Here is a 21,172-nt window from a genome sequence, read left to right on the forward strand (position 1 = left end):
TCACAACTAAATATTCTAACTTCAAGCTCAGCTCTCTTGTGGCAGAACCTAAGATTCTGATTCATAAGCCCTGCCTTCAGTACTTGGGGCCAATACTGTGGCTTTAGACTGTTCATATTGCTTCTTCCTATACCCTTCCCTTACCTCCATGCACAGGGGTGACAGGGGCAAGGATATGCTATGGCCACTTGCAAAGTGTCTCCCTGGAGCCAGTCACTATGCAGCAACTTTCTGCTTTACCTTATTTATTCCCCCCAATCCTCAAATCACATCACTGTTCCTTCCTAGAGATGACATGAAGACTCCCAAAGCTCAGCCAACTTGCCCAAGGGCCACATCTTACAGGGGAAAGGACAGGCATTGGAGAACAGTGATGTCACACTCAAACAACATGCTTTCAACCAGCTTCTAGCCCATGGAGACCAGCTGGACACTGGGGTCATCCTGGTGGTAAGGACACAAGAACAAATAAGGTAAGGTCTCTTTCCTTGAAGGGTCCCTTTTTGGTAGGGAAGCCAGAAGGGTTAGGGAGAGAGGTGCCTTGGCAGAAGGGGGACCTGGGAGTAGCCTGGGGGCGTGAAAAAGAAATCAGAAAAGGCTTCCAGGAGGTGACACTGAGCCAGTTTGAAAGAGGTGAGAGAACTAAGGAAAGGTATGAAGGTAAGAAAAGGCTTTCTGGGCAGGGGGAACAGCATAAAAAAGAGAAAAAGCATGATGTGCATGAATCCAAAGTCCTGACCAATGACCTATTAATTTGTGGCTAAATTAATAGGCAACAGGCATCAGCAAGGTATTCAAGGACCTTGGTTTGACAGTAAAGCTCAGGCATCCTGGGGTGTCTGTTCCTTTGCCCCCCTCTCTCTACCAGGTCCCCTGAGTCCTGGTCTGGGAATGGGGCCCAGAATTCCCCAGAGATACTACAAGGAACATAAGGAATGTAAACAATTTCCTGTTCCACAGGCCAGAGATTCCTCCCTATATACTGACCCTTCATGTGTCCCTGGAGGTCACCTAGGAAACAGCCCCAGACATAAGGCCATGACCCAGGGCCTAGCTCCTCAAAGAAGAGTCTGTGCTTTTCCACCCCAGGCCCTCTACCCACCCATCTCCCCACTGCCCACCTCTTACCATGCCTGCTGCTACTTTAAGGCCCTGAAGAGTTTGCTTTGTGGGCAGCAAACAGGCTTGGAGTCCCTGATAACCTTGTCTCTGCACCCCACTCTGTCCAACCTGAAGCAGCCTGAATTGCGGACACCAGACTTGACCCTTGGTGGGGTTCTGTCCAACTGCTATCCGCTCGGAGCACGGTACTCCAAACAAGTTACTCAGCCTGAGCCTCATTGTCCTCACCCACAAAGTGGGGAAATAATAGCAGCAGGTACCTTACTGGGCTGTCATGAGAATTAAATCAGTTAGTATTTATAAGGAGCTTAGAACAGTGTCACCATCAGGAACTCCACAGATAAGCCACAGTTATAACTGGGAAGGTACCTGAACACTGACTCTATGTATCATAGAAAGTTCACTCTATGTAAGAATGAATCTGACATATTATGACGGGCTGGCACGTATTACAGGGGCCAAATTCAGCCCATGTTTATAAATACGGTTTTCCTCAAATGCAGCCTCACCCCTTCATGTTAAGTATTGTCTACGGCACCTGGATCTTTATAGAAAATTTGCTGATTTCTGTGTTATTAGCTTGAATCATATATAAGTGACAGTATTCGATTATGTTTAATCTATAAAATCAATTTCATATGGTTCAACTTAGTGTATCATACTGGCTTATCATGTGTCCTGCTGCCTTGCCTGTTTAAACAGAGGGCTGTGCTCTAAATCCAGTGATTCTAATCATAACAAAGTCATGGTCATCATCCATTGAGCACCTACCATGGCCAAGGTTTACCTCAGACTTTCACCACACCCCGCAAGGTAAATAGGACCACTGCAACCCCCTTGTGTAGATGAGGAAATCTGAGGCTTGGAAAGATGTAATGTGTGAGCCTCAGACTTGACCCGCGTCTCTAGATCCCACATCTGGTGCACTGTCCCCATGTGGTGTTCCCCAAGAGGTTGCTGGGAGTGAGACCCATGTGATTAGGACAGGAAATGGAGAGCACCAAGACCCCTTATCTCCTCCTACTTCTCTGCTGGTCCATCTCCCAGATAGCACTCAGACCCCAGAGTAGACCAGGCCCAGTCCTGTGACTTCCCGGCCAGCCTCAGGACAGTGCTCAGAAGCATCTGACTTGTAGTGACAGCCTCAGGCTGAGCTGGGGGGGGGGGGGCAGGGAGCACTTTCAAAAATAAGCAAGCTCTCTTTCCAGGACTGGGGGAGCTATTTTTAGCAACCGCCTAAATTACGGTTTCCCCCTCTGCTCTGGGAAAGGCAAAGAAAGCAAAAGTAAACGGTCCCCTCCATGTAGGCTGAAGGGTGGGAGATTCAGACAGCAGAGAAGGGATAAAGAGAATTGGGGTCTTTCTGGGAAAGCAAAACTAAAAATTCCCCAACATGACATCTCTCTGACTCAGGAGTGTAATGTGGCAGTTGTGGATTTTCCAATCAGTTTTCTCATTTTCAGAAATGATCAAGAGAGATAGGTCTCTTTGTCTCACCAGGCTAGAAAACAAGGAGATAATAGCTCTCCTGCGTCACAGTCAAGCACACATTCATTCATCCAACGATGCCCTGAGTGATAGTCATGTACAAAGCAATTTTCTGGGTGTTTTGGATGAATCCAACATCAAATCCTAGCCCCAGTGACTTTACAATCTTGGTGGGGAGGCATGTGCACAAACAGGCCCTGGGCCTAAGCACCCAGGATACCAGGGAAGGGAGGAGGGTCTGGCCCTGGAACAGCAGGAGGGGAGAAGTGACTTCTGGCTAGGGTAATCTGGAACATTCGCCAGAGGACACAGCATTGAAGCTGAGTCTCGGAGGAAACAAAGATGTTGGCACATGTCATGAAAGCCCAAGAAATTCACAAAAAAAAAAAAAAAGAAAAAAAAAAGATATGCTAGTGTGAGGACTTGGGTGTCAAGAAAAATCTCAAGTTGAGCAAGAGGTAAAGGGAAGTCCAGCTGACCTTTGAACACGGGCATTAGCGACACGGATTCCACTGCCCTCCCAGTAGAAAATCCACATATAACGTTTGACTCCCCCAAACTTCATTACTAACAGGAAGAACCGCAAGGGATCACTTCTTGCTATTCACGATTTACTGTTCACGCGGAGATGATTAGTGTCACACGGGGCTTTCAGCAGATACAACACTGGAGCTCACCGCAATAGCAACAGGAGGTGGCTTTGAAATGATGACAGCAGTAGAGCATGCACTACAGTTACGATTTAATACGGCATCTTTACGTTTGTTTACATTTCTCTCAACGGTGAACGGCACCACAAATGGTCTGTGTTTGTGCAAGCTTTGATAAATTCTAACTTTTTATGATAGATTTGTATATATTTTATGGTAGCATATGATAAAATATACTAGCATCTACAAAATGTTTATGCATCCACGACACATCTTACTTTTTAATTTTTTTGATATTTCCAGGCTGTGCAGTTCATCTGCAAGTTTCTTCAAATGGCTGCAAATTTCCAAAATTTTTTCCAATATATTTATTGAAAAAGATCCATGTATAAGTAGACCCACACAGTTCCACAACATGCATGTTGTTTGGGGGTTAGCTATTGTTTTACCAGGCTGAAAGGTAGGACCTAATCAGGTGCAGTGGAAAGCAAAGTCCAGACCAGATGACGGACAGCCTTGAACGCCAGGTTAAGGAAAACCGCAGAAGGATGGATGGCTGGCTTATAGCAAGGAGAGCTTCAGATGGAATTCAGATCAGGGCTGGGATGCAAACAGGCAATTTCTGATGGCCCTGATGGAGGGAATTGCAGGCAAGAGGGACAGAAGAAGGAAGATCTAGGCCACAGCTCTGTCAGAGTAAGAGTTAATGAGGCCTGGGACTGCTGAAAATGGGGGGAGGGGGAGGGATGGATGCTGAGGATGTCACGGAGGGGTGTGCACACCAGCACGTGTGTGAGCTGATGAGGGGGTTTTGGCAAGACATGTACTGGGCACAGAAAACAAGAACATGGGCTGAGATGGAGTGGGAGTGGTGGGGAGCTCTTTGGGCAACAGCTGTGAAGTAAAAGAGAAGAAGGAATTTCAACACCAAGTCTCTGCTACCCATTAGAGCCAGAGGTCTGGGGCACCCAGCCAAAGGGAAACCACCCTACACGTGACACTGGTCGCCTCCCCCCTTCCCACTTCCGGGAAGCCAAGCCCCTCCTCCCGTTCACACAGATGGTGCTGTCCTTACTGAAAGAGTGCAGGGGAAGACAGCCTATGGCTTCTTCCTGTGTAGCTCCTGCACCAGAGCATCCCAGCATGCTGAGAACCCACACCATTCAAGACTGCCCCCGGCTGGGACGATCTCCCGACTGACCACTCCTTCCTATCTTCTTTTCCTGGGGTCCCAGCACAAAAGCATTCGGTCACTCACAAAAGCAGAACCCGGAGGTGTCTCCAGGGCCAGCCAGCCCTGGGACCCCAGCTAGGCTGTGCACATGGTCATACTCTGGGCCCCGAGCTGAGTCTTCTTCAGACGTGGTGCCCTCCTTGCCATCCTGCTAGGCCTTCTGCATTCACACCAGGAAAGGCCCTGCATGTGCCTCAGGGCTTCGCTGGACATAAATCCTGGAGCACAGGCACATTCCATCTCTCCAGGGTAGGAGCCAGGGGGAGGGGGAGAATAGGAACTGAGCTGACCCCTAGAAGGCAAATGCGATTGAAAATGTAGACCCAGGTGACCCCTCACCTGTCCCTCACTCTTGTTTATACAATTTCATCTGTTCCTTCATGCATTGTAATAAATACGTGCTGCTGTACACCAAAGTACCATGCTAAGGGCTGGAAAAATACCATGGTAAACAAGAGCTTGGTTTGGTGGGGAAGGGAGAGAATCAAACAAATAAACATAATAAAGCATTGACATGGCTAGAAGTACAAATGTTTGAGTATGAGGAATGTTTGTGGAACTCCATTCCAATGGGGCCTCTATTCCACCCAGAGCACTCTGTTCATACTAATGGCCTAGTGGGGACATCCTATAGTAGGATAAGTACTGGGAATAATCAGGGTGCCATCCAAGAATCAGGACCAGATGTCCATCCCAGGGTTCATAATACAATAAAAGGCTGAAAACATCCAAACTACTAAAAAGTAAGGGATTGATTAGCTAGACAGATGGACATAGAGACATATCCAAACACACACGCACACGTGCACACACGCACATGCACACACCCACACACACGGCAGCCTGAAGTGATTATACTTGAGTTGCTGGAGTTTGGGGTTGGTTATTTTTTCACTTTTCTGGATTTTTCCAAATGTCCTATAATGAGCATTTATCATTTTCAGCAGAAAAAAAAGGGATGTTATTTTTAAAAGAAGATAAACCCTAGACTACAAATGAAGAGGCTGAGAATTGAGTCCCGTCTCTGCCCTCGCAGACTACCTAGGACAAGAAAGCATAATTTCTTTGAGCCTTGTCAGTAAATGAGCAGGGCAAACTACATGCTCTCCCGAGCTGCTTCCACTCCTGACACTAGGCTCTGCGCCACAGACTACATGAAGTGCTAAACGATGCTGGTTGAACCGGATCCTATGCTCTGAGTTCCCGATAGTTCATCATTCACTCATTCGCTCATTCATTCAACCACCACTCTTGTTGGCACTCCCTCCATGCCCGTCGCTGCTCTTGGTGTTGGGGATGCAGGAGCAATTAACCAAACAGACGCAGCTCCTCCCCTCACCCCTAGGTCTCCCAAGCTCATAGTCTCCTTCCACTGTTCTTCTCTTCCATCCCTAATGTCCTCTCCTGTTAATGATACCTGCCATCACTTTTCCAAAATGCCTCGGGTACATATGTTTCATTCCCAAACACCATACTCCAGACCTGGTCCAATCTCCCATTGTCTCATGCTGGGACCAATGCTGATCCCATATTTCTTCCCCTTCTTGGCATCCTGCAAACAGTTTTTGACTAATGTCTCCAGGAGCACTTGATTCTACAACCCTTGGTTCGAGTCCCCAGTTGAAACGGAGAGCCACTTGCTTTCGTTGTTAGGCTTGGCCATTTGGTGGGACTCACAAATTCCATACCAACCAAGCCTTGAAATCAGATCTACATTCTACATGCCAATGAGGACTTGGGAGAACCAGAACTCTCTTGCTCGGCTGGTGGGAACATAAAATGATGTTATAGCTATTGTTAAAAAGTGTGGCCATTTCTCAAAAAGTCAAACATCCACCTCCATATGATCTGGTTGTTCCAATCCTTGGTATTCACCCAAGAGAAACAAAAGCATATGCCTATATAAAGCCTTATTCAAGAATGTTCACAGCAGCTTTATCTATAATAAGGTCCCAAACTGCAGGTGCCCAAGTGCCCCTCAACAGGTGAATCCATAACAAATTGTATAGTTATCCATAGAATAGAATTCTATGCGGCATTAAAAAGGAACAAATTATTGATACACGCTACATATGGATAGAGCTCAATATAATTATGCGAAGTAAAAAAAAAAAAGAAAGAAAGAAAGCCAGAGGAAAAAGAGGATTTATATTGTACAATTCTGTTTATCTAAAGCTTGAGAGAATGTAAACTAATCCATGGTGACTGGGTGGTTGCCTATGGAGGCAGTGGGGTTTGGCAGGGAGGGGGTGGATTTTAAAAGGGCATAAGGGAACTTTGGGGGATGACAAACATGTTCATAATCTTGATCATGGTAGAGGTTTCAGAGGTGTATACATAGGTTAAAACATCAAATTATGTACTTTATATAAGCTTACTGTATGTCAGTTATACCTCAAGAAAGTTATGAAAAACAAAACAAGTCCATTTATCACCTCACACTGTCAAACCACCCAAGGCTCTGGCCACTACAGCTGGTTACCCTCTAGAAGGCTACTAATATCATATGCTACTGTAAAGATTCTAGGAAAAACCTGAGAGGTGGGGGATAGGAATAAGGAATCTCCCGCCCCAGGCCCAAACCTCAGCTGACCTGGTCTCACCTTCCAGGAGGCAAGGTGGTGGTACACTGTAAAGAGAATATACTTGCCTTAAGCCTGTGGTTAATATAGTTAAGACAGCAAATTCTACATTGGGTGTATTTCAGCACGTTAAGGATACATATATAAAATAAAGCTAAAATCAGCCCTGGGAATGGGTGAGATTTTTTTCTATGGCTGTTAAAAGATGGCCACACATAAGATTTCTGGGGTTATCTCAGGGTAGGATAACCTGGGGCCCAGGGCTCGTCCTTCCAGGGAGGATTTTGGGGAGTGAAAATAGATTGCTCTCCTACCACCATCTCTATCTCAGCCAGACCACACAAGTAAAGCAACTCTCCATGCCTATACCAGGAGAGCTAGTGAGGCAATGAATCACCCACCAGCAATCTACAGACCTGTGGTTAAGTTCCTTGGTCCCTAAAAGCCTCATTTCCCTGGGGGCACATGGATGACAAAGCCCACCTTTAGGGCCACTGTGAGCACCAAATGGAGGAGCACATGTCATGAGGCCAGCACAGCACTGGGCACATCACAGGCCCTCTAGTTCTGTTCCCTTCTCGTCTCCAAGCCCCCAGGCTCCTCACAGTGGTGGCTAAGGTTCAGCACTCAGCCCATGAAAGCAGGAGAAGCTGCAGGGCTTTCAGGAGCAGAGTGAGGAGGGAGTCAGAAGCTCAGTGAAATGCCAACAGACACACACCTGGTTCCATCTGGAAGTCTCTGGGGGTAGGTCTGAGTTGACAGCAGCCCAGGGTCTCTGGGTGGGTTAAAATAGGGCATTCGAACCCTAGGCTACAGCCCTGGAGTTTGTCTGAAGCAGAAGAGACGATGAGGGGGATTGAGAACAGTGGCCATGAAATGGAATTCTCAGGACAAGGCATTGGGAGGGATGCCTTGGATTGAGTAAGGTAGGAAGCTGGAGATACCTAACCCTTGTACACTACACAAGCCCAGAACTGACCAAAGAAGAAAAGGAGAGAAGAAGTTCATGCGTTTGAGTATGGGGGAGGGTTTGACTCTGTGATGCAGAGGTGGCTGTGTGGGATGGTTATGTGTGATAGGTATGGTATGTTTCTATTTGTGTATAGTGCATTTGTGGTGTGTGTGTATATGTGTTTATCTCCAGGAAATAAATACATGTGATTCTACTGATTAAGTTTCAGCAGAGAAGACCCAGTACAGAGGCAGAGGCAGAGGAAATAGCAATACACTGAAAATCAGCCCCCTTAGTTTATAAGGAGCTACTCAAACATGATAGCCAGGAAGTATCACTATGGGGAATGAGAGATCTTGTCTTTAGTTCCCCATGCACCACACCATGGCCTGGGAGGAGAGACCCATTCAAAAGATGCTCACACCTGCCAGGGACCAGAGACTGGACATTCACATTCATCATCTCATTTAACCTCAAGACAACCCAGTGAGGTCAGGACTTTTGACTGAGGAGGACACTGTGGTTCAAAGAGAGGATGACACCCAAACTGGGGCTCTTTCCTATAACACACCATCTCATTCCAACCCAGTGGGGAAGGACCAGGGCACCGTAGGAGGGCTTCCAATTCAACCCCAGGTGTGTGTCTACACATGTACATATGTATGTGCATTCATCTGTGTGTGTATGTGTGTCTAGCAGATGTAACTGGGTTTTCTGGGGATATATTATAATAGGGCATCCACTCACTCTGCCTCTGCTATTTGAAATGTATCCCCAAGCTATTCCACACACCACACTTTTCCACGATATCCAATATGTTTCTAGAAAGAAGGATACTAACATTCACTAAAAACTAGGTTAAGGGAAACGAACTAGGGGTAATGGAAGGGGAGGAGGGCAGGGGGTAGGGGTGAATGGGTGACGGGCACTGAGGGGGGTACTTGACGGGATGAGCACTGGGTGTTATTCTGTATGTTGGTAAATTGAACACCAATAAAAAATAAATTTATTATTTAAAAAAAAAAAAAACCTAGGTTAAGGGGCAGGCTGTGTGGCTCAGTGGTTTAGCACCACCTTCAGCCCAGGACGTGATCCTGGAGACCCGGGATCGAGTCCCACGTCAGTCTCCCTGCATGGAGCCTGCTTCTCCCTCTGCCTGTGTCTCTGCCTCTCTCTCTCTCTCTCTCGTGAATAAAAAAATACAATCTTTAAAAAAAACCAACTAGGTTAAGCTCAAACTTGCACATTTATTTTTACTTAATTATCCTGCAAAGATGATATTATGATCTGCGTTTTTACTTACAGAGAAATGAAGGCTTAGAGAAGGTAAGCAACTGGCCCAAGCTAGTAAAGTTCATAAAAAATGTGAGTCTCAGTTTGGTCGATTCCCAAACTCCAACATAGCCTTCACGTGGCACAGAGATAGGGTGTAAATGGCAGCATCCTGTAAACAATAGGTGCCCCCACAGTCATGGAGGCCTTCTATGGTGCCCCAGTCCTTCCCCATCACCCCATGCCAACTCTCAGGGGACAACCCGGACGACTCGTACAGAGAAACCCTGTCCCCCGGCCGCAGACAGCAACCCGGCCCATCATCTTACCACACACACTGAGTCACAGAAAGGTCCTGGCCGTTCCCTCCTCTGGGCCAGCCCCTTGGGCATGTGAGCTGGGTACTCTCAGAAGGGCCCCATGTTTGCCATAAGGTTCTCCTGCTGTCGTCCTGAATCTTTAATAATTTCTAACAAGGAGTCTCGCATGTCCATTTTGCACTGGGCCCCGCAAATCATGCAGCTGGCCCTGCCCATCTTCTCTGGCAGCCAGCTCAGGGAGCCTTTCCCAGGAAGAGCAGCCCAGCCAGCCACGCCCTGTGTGTTTCCAAAAATGTTACCCACAGTCCCTGGATGGTCAGGACGGAACAGAGACAAGTTACTTTAATCTGGAGTGGCTTCCTGCCCAAACGGCCTTGATGGGCAGCTCAGTAACTGCTAGACTGCCTCTCGCCCCATCTCTCCTCTGTACCCCACCTCACCTCTCCACTCCACCGCGTCCCCTCATTTCCAACCATGCTGTCCTTCTCCTCCCTGAATGTCCCATTGCTCATGGGATTGAAATTCCCAGAGAGCATGGACATTTCCGCTCGTATCCCCAATTCCCCCCATGGGGCTCTTTCAGCACGCGCAGCAGATCTTGATAAGAGTGGATGGATTTAAATAAATTGCAGTATTTCCTGAATTCTTGACCCTATCGTTAGACATATCAGTGTGGTATTACATTACACATGCACAGAGACTGTATGGCCTTCTGCAGTGGGACAGATGCTAAATGCAAGAGACTGTGATAGCTTGGACATATAGTAAAAACTGACTGAGCTCATGCTACATTTGAGCTCACAGTACTTCCCCCGTGCCATGGTCCCCATGCCCACCTCTGCTTCCTCTCCGTTCTCCATTCCCTCTCAAATCCTACCTTCAATGGGCAGCCTTCCTGATCATCCTAATTTACTTGAATTCTCTAAAATACATTCTGAGCACTCTTAGTCTGCTCTGTTTATAGGACACTTCATCATATACCACTTTGCAGCACCCTATGTTATTTGATTTCTTGTGTTAACTTGAATTGTTTTTTTTTACACCAATGAACTTTTTCCTTTATCTAGGCTCTGCGCCCCATAGGAATGGTTCTTGGCACAGCGCCATGTATGCCACAGGTCCTCTTCCGGATTGAAAGACATCTAATGAAAGTGGGTGGAAGTGAGGTAGAAAAAAGAGAGAAAGTTATTAATTCCCCAAAAGTAAATCTTCATAGCATACCCCATAAACTCAGATGCTTTAATCTTTTCTCTTCCAGAGTCCACTGGAGGTCAAAGGCATCCAGACCTTGGTCAGACACCCTCAAGAGGTGTCTCAAGTGACATTTGGCAAGGGGCAGAGGCATGCTCCTTTATAAACCTGCATGGTTAAATCACATCTTGGTATTCCCAGACAAAACTCAGGACATTTTCATTCCTGTTTGTGTCTCTTTTCCCCCTCCTTCCTGCAAGTGAAAGGCATCTCGCATAAAAGGTGTAAAGATATTGTTCCTCTCCACGTTTTGAGGAATGGGACTCCAGGGGAATGGAGACCCAGGCTCCAGGACCTCAGGCTACGGAAGCCAGGCCAGCCCTCCCAACAGCCACGAGCCCAGGGAGCAGTCTTTGTGTGGACTCTCCCATTTCTAAGCTAGCTTTCGTCGACCCTGACATCCTTGCAAGCTCTGCCTTGATTCTCTCCACCAAAGGGGCTTTAATGACCATCAAGGCACCTCAGCTGCCCTACCAGTGCCCAGTAATGGAGGCCCATGACCACCTACCCCTAGAACTGCACTTCTGGGTACTTCTTCCTTCCATCCAGTCACCCCTCCTCCAGATCTCCCTCCTTATGATGTTTCAGAACACTGAGATGCTGACACTTGGCCCAACGCTCCACACTCTCTATGCCTCTGATTTCAACCAGCTGCTTCTCCCTGTCTGAAGCAGCTTCTCTCAGGCCCTCTGCAGGCTCCTGGCCACTCACAGGGCAAGCCACACTCCCTTCCCCACAGGTGTGGGTTAGGAACCCCTCCTTGGCACCCTGCATCTCTCCCACCATCAAACATCACACGGAGCTGCTATTGTTTCCCAAGTTAGAGCCACTGTCACTGGGCTGTGATCTTCTTGAGGTCAGGGACAGTGCCACACAGTTTACCAGGAGCCTGCACAGAGCCTGGCACACAGCAGATGTGCTGGGCCTTGCCAAGGATCGTACCTCGGACCTCCATCCTTCTCTCTTAACCTTGTCTTCCTCCAAACAAACCTTCCATGTCCTTATTTCAGACTAATTCAGTGATGGTCACCCCAAAATCCACCTGTCTCCAGTGTCTACTTCCATATGTCCAGCTATCCACATCTCTGTTCAGATGTGCTCACACAATCCCACCAATTTTCTCTCAATGGATTCCAAATCCCTTCAGACCACCACTGGTATAAAGGATCCCACAGTCCTGAGGTTCAAAACTACAGAATCATCATTAACTCTTCCTTTGTCTTGAATACTGCTGTGTGCCAGCATTTTATACATATTATCTCAGTTATCACAACAAATCCTTAGCAGTGGATATTCCCATTGTAATTTTACAGACAAGGCAATAGAGGAGGGGGGGAGGGTGGCGATGGGAGAGTGTGGTCTCTGAGAAGTCAAAGGACCTGCCCAAGTCACATAATCCACTGAGCCAAGATCAGAGGCAGGTTTTGACAGTTTATCCAGAGCCTCTGTTCTTCCCCACAGCAAACATGCACACATGCTGTTCTCTTCTCTACTTTATACATTACCCGATTAGTCTTGATGCCCAGTTGAGTCTACCTAGAAATGCTTCCTGTATGATACCTTTGCTCTGGTATGTGGACACTCAGGCCACACTCAGACATGCAGAGTGTGGCCATGTGGTAATAGAGTTGGGGTGGGGGGTCATCAGAGTCCTGCACATCTGGCTGGCAGCAGTGCTGACCTCTCCTTGGGCTCACTTGGTAAGCTGGTGCATGCTCTAAGCTTGGAACCAGTTCTTCAAGGCATCAACCCTTTCTTACCGGTTTGGCTGATTCCCAGCCCAGGCTGAGGCTGAGCCTCCACCTGTGCCTGTTTACCTTCTTCTTGGCCTCAGGCCAAAACCACCAACAAGCTACAAGCTAGGAGCACATCCAGGTTCTCAGCTCTCTTTCCTCGATTTAGCTCTTGGATTGCCCACCCTCGGCAGATCTCCAGTGACAGGACACCCTAAGGGAACAGCAAAGATTCAGGTTCCAGGGCCCTTCTCCCAGAGTTTGAGTCAGCAAGGACCCGGGAATCTGCATTCTAACAAGCTCCCCATGTAACCGAGGATGCAAGTAGTTTGATTCACTCTAGGTGCTCTTGCCTCCTCTTACACCAATATCTATACCAACCTTTTTCACAATCACCCCTTCTTTTCCAAGTTGTAATCAAATCCTCCAGGGTTGCCTCACAATTCACTGCATAGTAGAATCACAAGGCATATTGGAAAATATCAATGGCTGGATCACAAGAACCAACTAAAACGGAATCTCTGGGTGTGCGTTGGGCAGCCACGAGGGTAAGCAGCCCATTCCAGTTTACCGTAGATTGTCCTGGTTATAATAATGAAAGTCCCACATCAAAGGGGACCTCTCAGTCCCAAGGGAAAACTGGAACTGCTGTATGGACCCTATGGGCTCTGGCATTTGTAACTCTCTCCCCTGGCGATTCTAATTTGAAAAACACTGGACTACATCTGGGTCGAAAGAGGTCTCTCCCACTCAGCCAACTGTCCCAGGGCATTCCCTAAAGCCAGAGTTCACCTGCCTTTTTGTTTTCATTTAGCTTGGGGATCTCAAAATGTCCCTAGACTAGCAGCATCCCATTAGGTGAGAACTTATTTAAAAAAAAAAAAAAAGTGGAGCCAATTCTAAATTGTTTGCTTTTCTCTCAGCTACTGATAGATCCTTGGCAAGACCCTACTGAAAGTCAGTGGCACTGATAAGTTTGAGTGAAGTGGGGTTTAAAAAGTTAACTATCAGGCATGAGAGTGCTTGGTGGTGGAGGTGGTTTGAGGCTGGGAGATCAGTCCCAAGAAGGTGTAGCGGTGTTCATAGGGGGCCTGGCTTTGATTCAGATGAAACAAATGTTTACTGACCACTAACTAACCAGCTGGCTTGTTCATTCCAGTTCATTGAATTCAATACTCTGTCAAATACATGGTGTTGGGTAAAATCTGCCTCGCCTTGCTTGAGCTCACAACCATTTGAGAAACTGATGCATGAAGCTGACAGATGGAGGTCACAGTATCACAATGTCAGCCACACTCTGAAAAAGCTGTTCAAGTATATGGCTTTATATCTCTGGCCAAATGGACTACCCAACATCCCACCCAGTGGGGCCAGCTCACAGGTCCAGTCACTGGCCTAGAAGGGTGACCATGGACCGCCCATAGGAGTGGGCTCCTAATCTCATCTCCCAGAACTGGCCATACGCACCCACCCTGTAGGTGGCAGATCCCAGAAAAGGGAGGAAGTATTGGCAGGCCCAGCTCATAACTTCTAGAGTCACTGGTTAGAGATGCCTCGCCTCTTCCCTTGAGGAAGTGATGGAAAGGATGAGGTCTGAGAGAGGACAGCCAGGGCTGTCCCCCGCCTTCCCCCCAGGCACGTTAGAGCCTCTCATGCCCTCACCCCCACCCCTAGAGAAGCTGGCCTGGTCTGGGGAGGGACCCAGGGCATTGATGTTTTATAAAAGTTCCCCAGGATGCTAAGGTGCCATCAGGATTGCATAACTACCCTGGGGAGACCCTCTTCTGGAAATGAGAAGTTGGGGACGTCCTCTCTAAGTGTCAGATCATTCCTCTGTCACAACCAGGGAAATAAGTCTTCAGGAACGTCTCGCCTATGCCCAGCAGACAGAACTGTAAGGATGGGTAATGGCAACAAATGGATCAGCTTTCTCCAAATATCAGTAGACTTGGGGGTTTTCAGCCAATTTGGAGCCAGACCAGTGAAAGCAGCAGTTCTAGAATCTCCTGGGGGGCTTGTAAAAATGCAGCTCAGTGAGCCCCACCCCCAGAGTGTCTGATTCAGAGGGAGGGCTGCGCAGCTGTGGGAAGAGAAGACACAGGCCAATTGGGTCTCCAGCCATGGCTTTGCCACCACCTAGCAGGATGACCTTGCCTGACTCACTCAACCCCTCTGAGGCTCAGTTTCTTCATCTGTCAAACAGACATTGCAGCAGTAATGATTTTATGTCTTTTTTATGAACTGACAAGGGGATACCCAAAGCTCCTAAGGAGGGTGCATGGCACATAGTGGGAATGGGGATAAATTGTAGATATTAATTATTATTTGTAGATATTGTTATTTAGAGATGGCTCCTTCGAAAAGACTGGGTGGAGGTTTTGGATGCAGGCAAGAATATCAAGAGGCAGAAAACCAAGGAGAGAATGAGCCAAGTCTTAAAGGATACAGGGAGAGAAGCCAGAAAAAGAGCGTAAGCCAGTGCACAGAAGTGGCAGAGGGTGGGGGTCTGCTTCAGATCTGGCTGTGAGAGGGGCTGGGACTCAAAGGTACCCAAAATAGAACTTCCTTCTTTCCAAGCTCACAATTTACTCTACCTCCCACCCCCATTTTTCTGGGCCATACTCCACATGCCTCAGTCCAGGCTCATTTGTTAGAACTGCCCCCCCCCCCATAACACCCCCACCCCTGCCCTAGGGACTCAAGGAATCTTAGCAATGTGTCCAATTCTTGCGCTGGAGGACAAGAAGCAAAATCAAAGGGGGGAAATGCTCTCTCTAGGCCTGTGTCATTATAGGACTTCCCACAGTCCCCCAGTCCTCCTCTCCCCCAAAAGATGGCTGTTCTGAGTCAGCATCTGGTTAGAAGTATCCAGACCAACAGGGGACCCCAATGGCTTGCCTCCCAACCATGAAGCCCCCTGTGCCATCTCTGCCAACTCATGTCCCTTCCCTCTTTCAGAACTAGACTCAGTACTCATCTCCCTGAATGTTACATGATTGCAAAAGTTTCTCCTTCCTTGCATCCACCCATTCCTTCCATCCACTGCACAAGTGTTCACTGTGCACCTACTCCCTGACCAGGCACCGTGCTGGGCAACAGGAATTCCAGTGTGAAGAAGGCACAGTCCCTTCCCTGCTGTGGGCTGAGGAAGAGAACACGAGATCTGGAGCTCACATGGTCAGAAGGAGAAAACAGGGCCCCTTGTCATACTCTACAAGTTCATGCTCTTGCTCTTTGATCCTCTTCTAATGTGAGAAGAGATCTCCCAGCCACTGGTGGGACTTGCCAAATCTTCCTCCTCCTCCTCCTCCTCCTCCTTTCTCTCTAGCACACACAAAACACATCAAAGACAACGTGCCCATATCAGACACAGATAACACACTTCATGGCTCCATGTTCTTTCCATCCTGTAGATTTTAGAAATTTGTGTGTCAGGACTTGTATTCTTCAGTAACTGCCCTCACCCCTCTAGCTGGCATCTTAACTTTATTGACCTTCTTGGATGTCCTAGACACTGGACATAGAACAAAGAATAAGATTAATTCCTGAAATCCAAGCCTAGTGGGAGAGCCAGGCACTTAAACAGAGTCATAACGCCATATAGGACACTCAAGCAAGACATGGTGATGTGAGTAGAAAGAAGCACCTAATACATCCCTGTTGTCGACAAGAAGGATACCAGGGGAGGCTTCCTGGAGGAGGCATGAATCCATGTGCAAGTAGTATGATTGTAAGTGGATTTTCTCCCTCCTTTTATTTAAAGTTAACGTTATAATACCAAGAACTACTTATGTAATAAAAGCTAAATTTATAGAGCATGAAGCTGTTTCACCCTGGCTATTTTTAGGTGGTGCCCAGATACCCGCCTTGGCCTTTCAACTCCAGTGCAAATGAAGGCCAGAGCGGAGTTTTCAAATATGGCACTACAGTCCTTAATAGCTGGAAAACAGCTCCCGGCAGCCCGAGAAGGGCAGAGCTTCAGCAGACTGGAGGGCTGAGAGTTAGAGCTGTACCAGGATGTGCAAAGAAGGAACTCAGCTGCTAGTCAAAGGCCTCTTTAACTCGGGAAGCAGAGTGGGGAGGAGGCTGTCACCCCACATTTTTGTCAAGCATGGTAATCCGAACAGGTAGCAAAAATCATTGCTGTGAAGAATGAACAAGAACAGAAAGATGTAGGTTTCCATATGCATAGGAAGAGGAGAGAACCAGAAGCCCGAACAGCCCTTGCTACTGTGAATGGAGATCCCCTCTGACAGGAGGGGTCTGCCCTCATATTTACCCCTGCTTACGTTGACTGGAGCCAATCCCTCTTTCTCTGGGGATTTTACCAATTATTCAAGGGGCCACATTTTATTTCACTGAGCACTGCCTGAAGAACTTTGGCCCTGAGACTCCTTTTTGAGAACAGCAAAGACCTCAGATAGGATTGGGTTGAGAATTTAGAATTTTAACTTTTTTTAAAAAAATATTTTATTTATTTGACAGAGAGAGAAAGAGAGAGCACAAGTAGGGGGAGCCGCAGGCAGAGGGAGAGGAAGAAGCAGACTCCCCACTGAGCAGGGAGCCTGGTGCAGGGCTCCATCTCAGGACCCCAGGATCATGACCTGGGATGAAGGCAAACGTTTAACCAACTGAGCCACCCAGGTGCCCCTAGAATTTTAACTTCTAAACTTGGCTCTGCCACTAACTAGTCATAAGACCTCAGGAAAGTCCACTTCTTTGAGTCTCACCTTTTTCATCTGTACAAACAGAATATGACAGCACATACCCTGCAACATAGCCATGAGGAGTAACTGACAGTTCAGGAATAATCCTGCATGTCTGGTACACAGTATTTTACAAGGAATATATTTAAAATATTTCCTAATATATTTTGCCCCTGGGAAATCCAGGTGTTTCTTTTTTTTTTTCCCCCCTCTCTTTCCTTTCTCTTGTACTCTTCTAATATCAGAGCTAAGCCATGACCTTATTTCCCCCAGGCAAAGAACACTGTGAGCCCCCAGAATACAAAAGTCAACAGAGCAGGGAATGGCTGCCAAGAGGTAATGCTGTATTCTCTAGTCAGGAATTGAGAAGAGACCTTTCTAGGACTAGGAGGGAAATGAAGTAAATGACCAGGATTTCATTACTCCCTTCCCCACCAGGGGGTTGGGGACAGGGACATCATTAGAAATGACCCAGTGACTCAGAGAATCCCAGAACAGGGAAACACCATGGCCCTTGGACAAGTCCTGCCTTTGGCAGGGCTCAGAGCAATATGGCGCTGCCACACGAAGGTTAGCAAGAACCAGGGGCTGTCCTCAGGCCCACCCATCTCGAGTCCTCACATCCAGAGAAGAGCTGGACACTCAAGCCCTGCAGGGACAGGTGGTGGTCCCAGAAAAGCCAGGAAGCTTTGGCCTGAGGAAGTCAAAGCTTCAGCAGCAGGTGCCAGGTCCCCCTTCCAAAGCCCCAGGAACAAGACCAGAAGTGGCCCCTTCAGTGGATCTCAGCACAGGGACTCCTGAAGCAGAAGGAACATAGAACAAATCGGTGGAGATCAGCAGGGACCCTGGTGGCCCCCAAGGTCCCCCCAGGGAGACAACCTCACACAGGGAGTCTGAATTGGGATTTCACTGGACCGTGGGCCATTGTCTCACATCAGAACAGGCTAAAGCACTTTTATTTATTGTGCTAAGATATTTATGGCAAGTTACCAACTACAGGGAATCATTGTTTTTCCTTGCACAGGGGAGTTGTATATATTTTTACCTCCCATTTCAGTAAGGCTTTGGTAAATATTAACTGCTATCATCGTCATCATCAACAACAAAATAAGTTATTTTCAGATTGACACAGAGGGTGGGAAGATGAAGGCAAGTGCAAACAGCCCTACTTGTTTCAGATCTGAGTCCCAGGCACACCCCCTTTCACCCAGGTTTGCTGCTAACTCATCTGTCCACTCCTCTGGCCTAGACTCTGTACCTGCCTGGCCTGTGAGGTAGGGGCTACAGAGCTCCTCCCCTCCCACCAGCAACCTGGCTGTGGTCACGAGCCAGAGGTGGGGAGTCAAGCTCCCTGAGCACAAATCCCAGCACTGCTTCTCTTCGGCTGTCATCCCTGGCAAGTTACCATACCTCCCTGTGCCTCAGTGGCCCCATCTGAACACAAGAATAACAGCAACATGCTTCCTAAGGTTCCTGTGAGGGTTAAATAGTGGGCCTGTATACGGTGGCGAGGGAGAGCCTAGCCCCTGGCAAAGCACCAAAAATTGCACACTTTTCTCAAGGTTTTCCATCACCATTAGAAATAACCCCCCTCCCATTTTCCACGCAGACTGATTAGCATGTGAGATATTACTGCTTTCTTATTATCTCTCTCCTTGAGACATTTTTGTTCATCGTCCATTGCTATATCCCCAGGGCCTCGTCTCACCCCCTAGCACATAGTAGGCCTTTGTATTAAAGGAGGAATTCCTAGGAAACTTTACTAACTTAAAACCTTAGGCAGATTATGGAACTCATGCCTCAGTTTACTCATTCAGAAAATGGGGTTCAGTGCCCCAAACTGATGGGAGGATTAAATGAGATGACATTTGTGAATATGCCCCCTCCAGTCCTTGGGATGTGACAGATGGAGGCTGGCTGACCCGGGAGGACAGGTCTCGGCCTGACTTAGGCAGGGCCTGCAATGGTTAATTCCAGACTCTCTTCCCCCATGCGAGGCAAGACTGGACGGCAGGACCACTGGCAGCTCTCCAGGTGGAGGATAAATGTCAGAGGTGGGTGCCTGCGGGGCTGCTCTGGTCCTGATACAGGGCCTTGACCCAGGCAGCTGGAGTCTCTCCCTACCCCCTCCTGCTGAGAGGCACCGCCTGGCCTGCAGCATTTGGGAGCCAGTGCAGGAGCCGAGCGGTGGGAACCTCCACCCGCCTGGGTCCCACGCCACATCCTTGCCCTGGGGGAGGTGGGCCTGAGCCTGGACTTGCTTCCCAGCCATTCCCGGGCGGCCTGCTCTCCCGCCGGCCCAGCTGTGCTGACTGAACCCGAGGGCTAGAGGGGCCGGTCTGTCCCTCAGCATTGCCTAGTCTCCACACACACACGAAGAGGAAGACGCAGGCCTCAATGCAAGGAGGGTGTGGAATTTAGAGCCAGGCTCTGTGAGCCCTGAAGCCCGCTGGACTTCCCAGTCTGCGGGAGGGAGTGTGCCCAAAGGCCACTGAGCCTCCTGTGGCCAAGGCATGGAGGGGACAAAGTGAAGAGCTGACTTCGACCAGGGGTTTCCTTCTACTTCTCCAATTTCTCACCATTCCCCAGCTTTCCAGCAACTTCTCCCAATGTCCATCCCCCTGAAGATGGACCCAGAAAGAGATGAAAACAGATAGACACCCAAGCTTAGCACGGATGGTGAAGATGGATAAGTAAAACCCAGCATCTGTTCTGTGAATTCCTTCATTCCACATTACATACAGAATGTCCGTCCTAGGCCAGCACGGCACACTGTAGGGATACGGTGGCGAATGAAACAGACCTGCTCATCAAAAGCGCCCTCAGTCAAGGAAGGGGATACAGATGTTGAGCAGGTTGGGGGCGGGGGGTTAGCATGCAGGACAGAGCTGCAGAGGGCATGGTGAGTGAATAAGTGAGGGGTCTCTAATGTAGCCTGGGGAAGGAGGCAGAGCCCAGAATCCGGGAAGGCTGGTACCACAGTGGTCTGGTGGGCAGCATCTTGGGGGAGAATGACGAATGGAGCTGATGATTAAAGAAATGATATCCTTCACCAGGGCATTGGCTCAGAATCTGTAGGGGACGCTGTCACCAGGGTGATGGTGGCCTTAACTCCCATCCTCTCAGTCTTTAGGGATTTTCACTAGAAAGTAAGCCCTCCAGGGAATGCCTGGGTGGCTCAGTTGGTTAAGTGTCTGACTTTGATTTCAGCTCAGGTTATGATCTCTTGGTTATAGGATTTAGCCCTGCCTCAGGCTCTGTGCTCAGTGGAAAGTCTCCTTGTCCCTCTCCCTCTGCTCCATCCCCAATCTCTCTCTCTCTCTCTCTCTCACTCTCTTTCAAGTAAATAAAATCTTGAGCTACCCTGCAAAACAGTATGGAGCTTCCTCTTAAAGTGTTAAAAATAGAACGAGCCTAGGACTCAGCAATTTCACTACGAGGTATTTATCCAAAAGATACAAAAGTAGTGATCTAAAGGGGCACATGCACCTCAATGTTTACAGCAGCAAATGTCCACAATAGCCAAACTATGGGAAGAGCCCAGACGTCCAGTGACAGATGAATGGATAAAGAAGATGTGGAATATATACACAATGGAATATTACTCAGCCATCAAAAATAGAAATCTTGCCATTTGCAATGATGTGGATGGAACTAGAGGGTATTATGCTAAGGGAAATAAGTCAGAGAAAGATAAATACCATATGATTTCACTCATATGTGGAATTTAAGAAACAAAATGGATGAACACAGAGGAAGGGAAGGAAAAATAAAATGAGATAAAAACAGAGAGGAGGACAAACCATAGGAGACTCTGAACTCTAGGGAACAAACCAAGGGTCGCTGGAAGGAAGGTGGGGGG

The 21,172-nt window shown here is 48.0% G+C and overlaps 1 protein-coding gene across 6 annotated transcripts in view; it reads right to left on the reverse strand.

Moving 5' to 3' along the window:
* DAAM2 (dishevelled associated activator of morphogenesis 2) overlaps positions 1 to 21,172 on the reverse strand; it is a 115,838-nt gene that overhangs the window by 59,157 nt on the left and 35,509 nt on the right. The window contains exon 1 of one of the 6 annotated variants that reach the window (XM_041733872.1): positions 9,630 to 9,753. The exons of the other annotated variants lie outside the window; for them this stretch is intronic. The gene's annotated coding sequence lies outside the window, so the exon portion shown is untranslated. Of the gene's footprint in view, positions 1 to 9,629; positions 9,754 to 21,172 lie in introns of those variants that run through there. 6 annotated transcript variants of the gene reach the window in all.

Source organism: Vulpes lagopus, chromosome 1, assembly GCF_018345385.1.
Source record: "Vulpes lagopus strain Blue_001 chromosome 1, ASM1834538v1, whole genome shotgun sequence".
NCBI lineage: Eukaryota > Metazoa > Chordata > Mammalia > Carnivora > Canidae > Vulpes > Vulpes lagopus.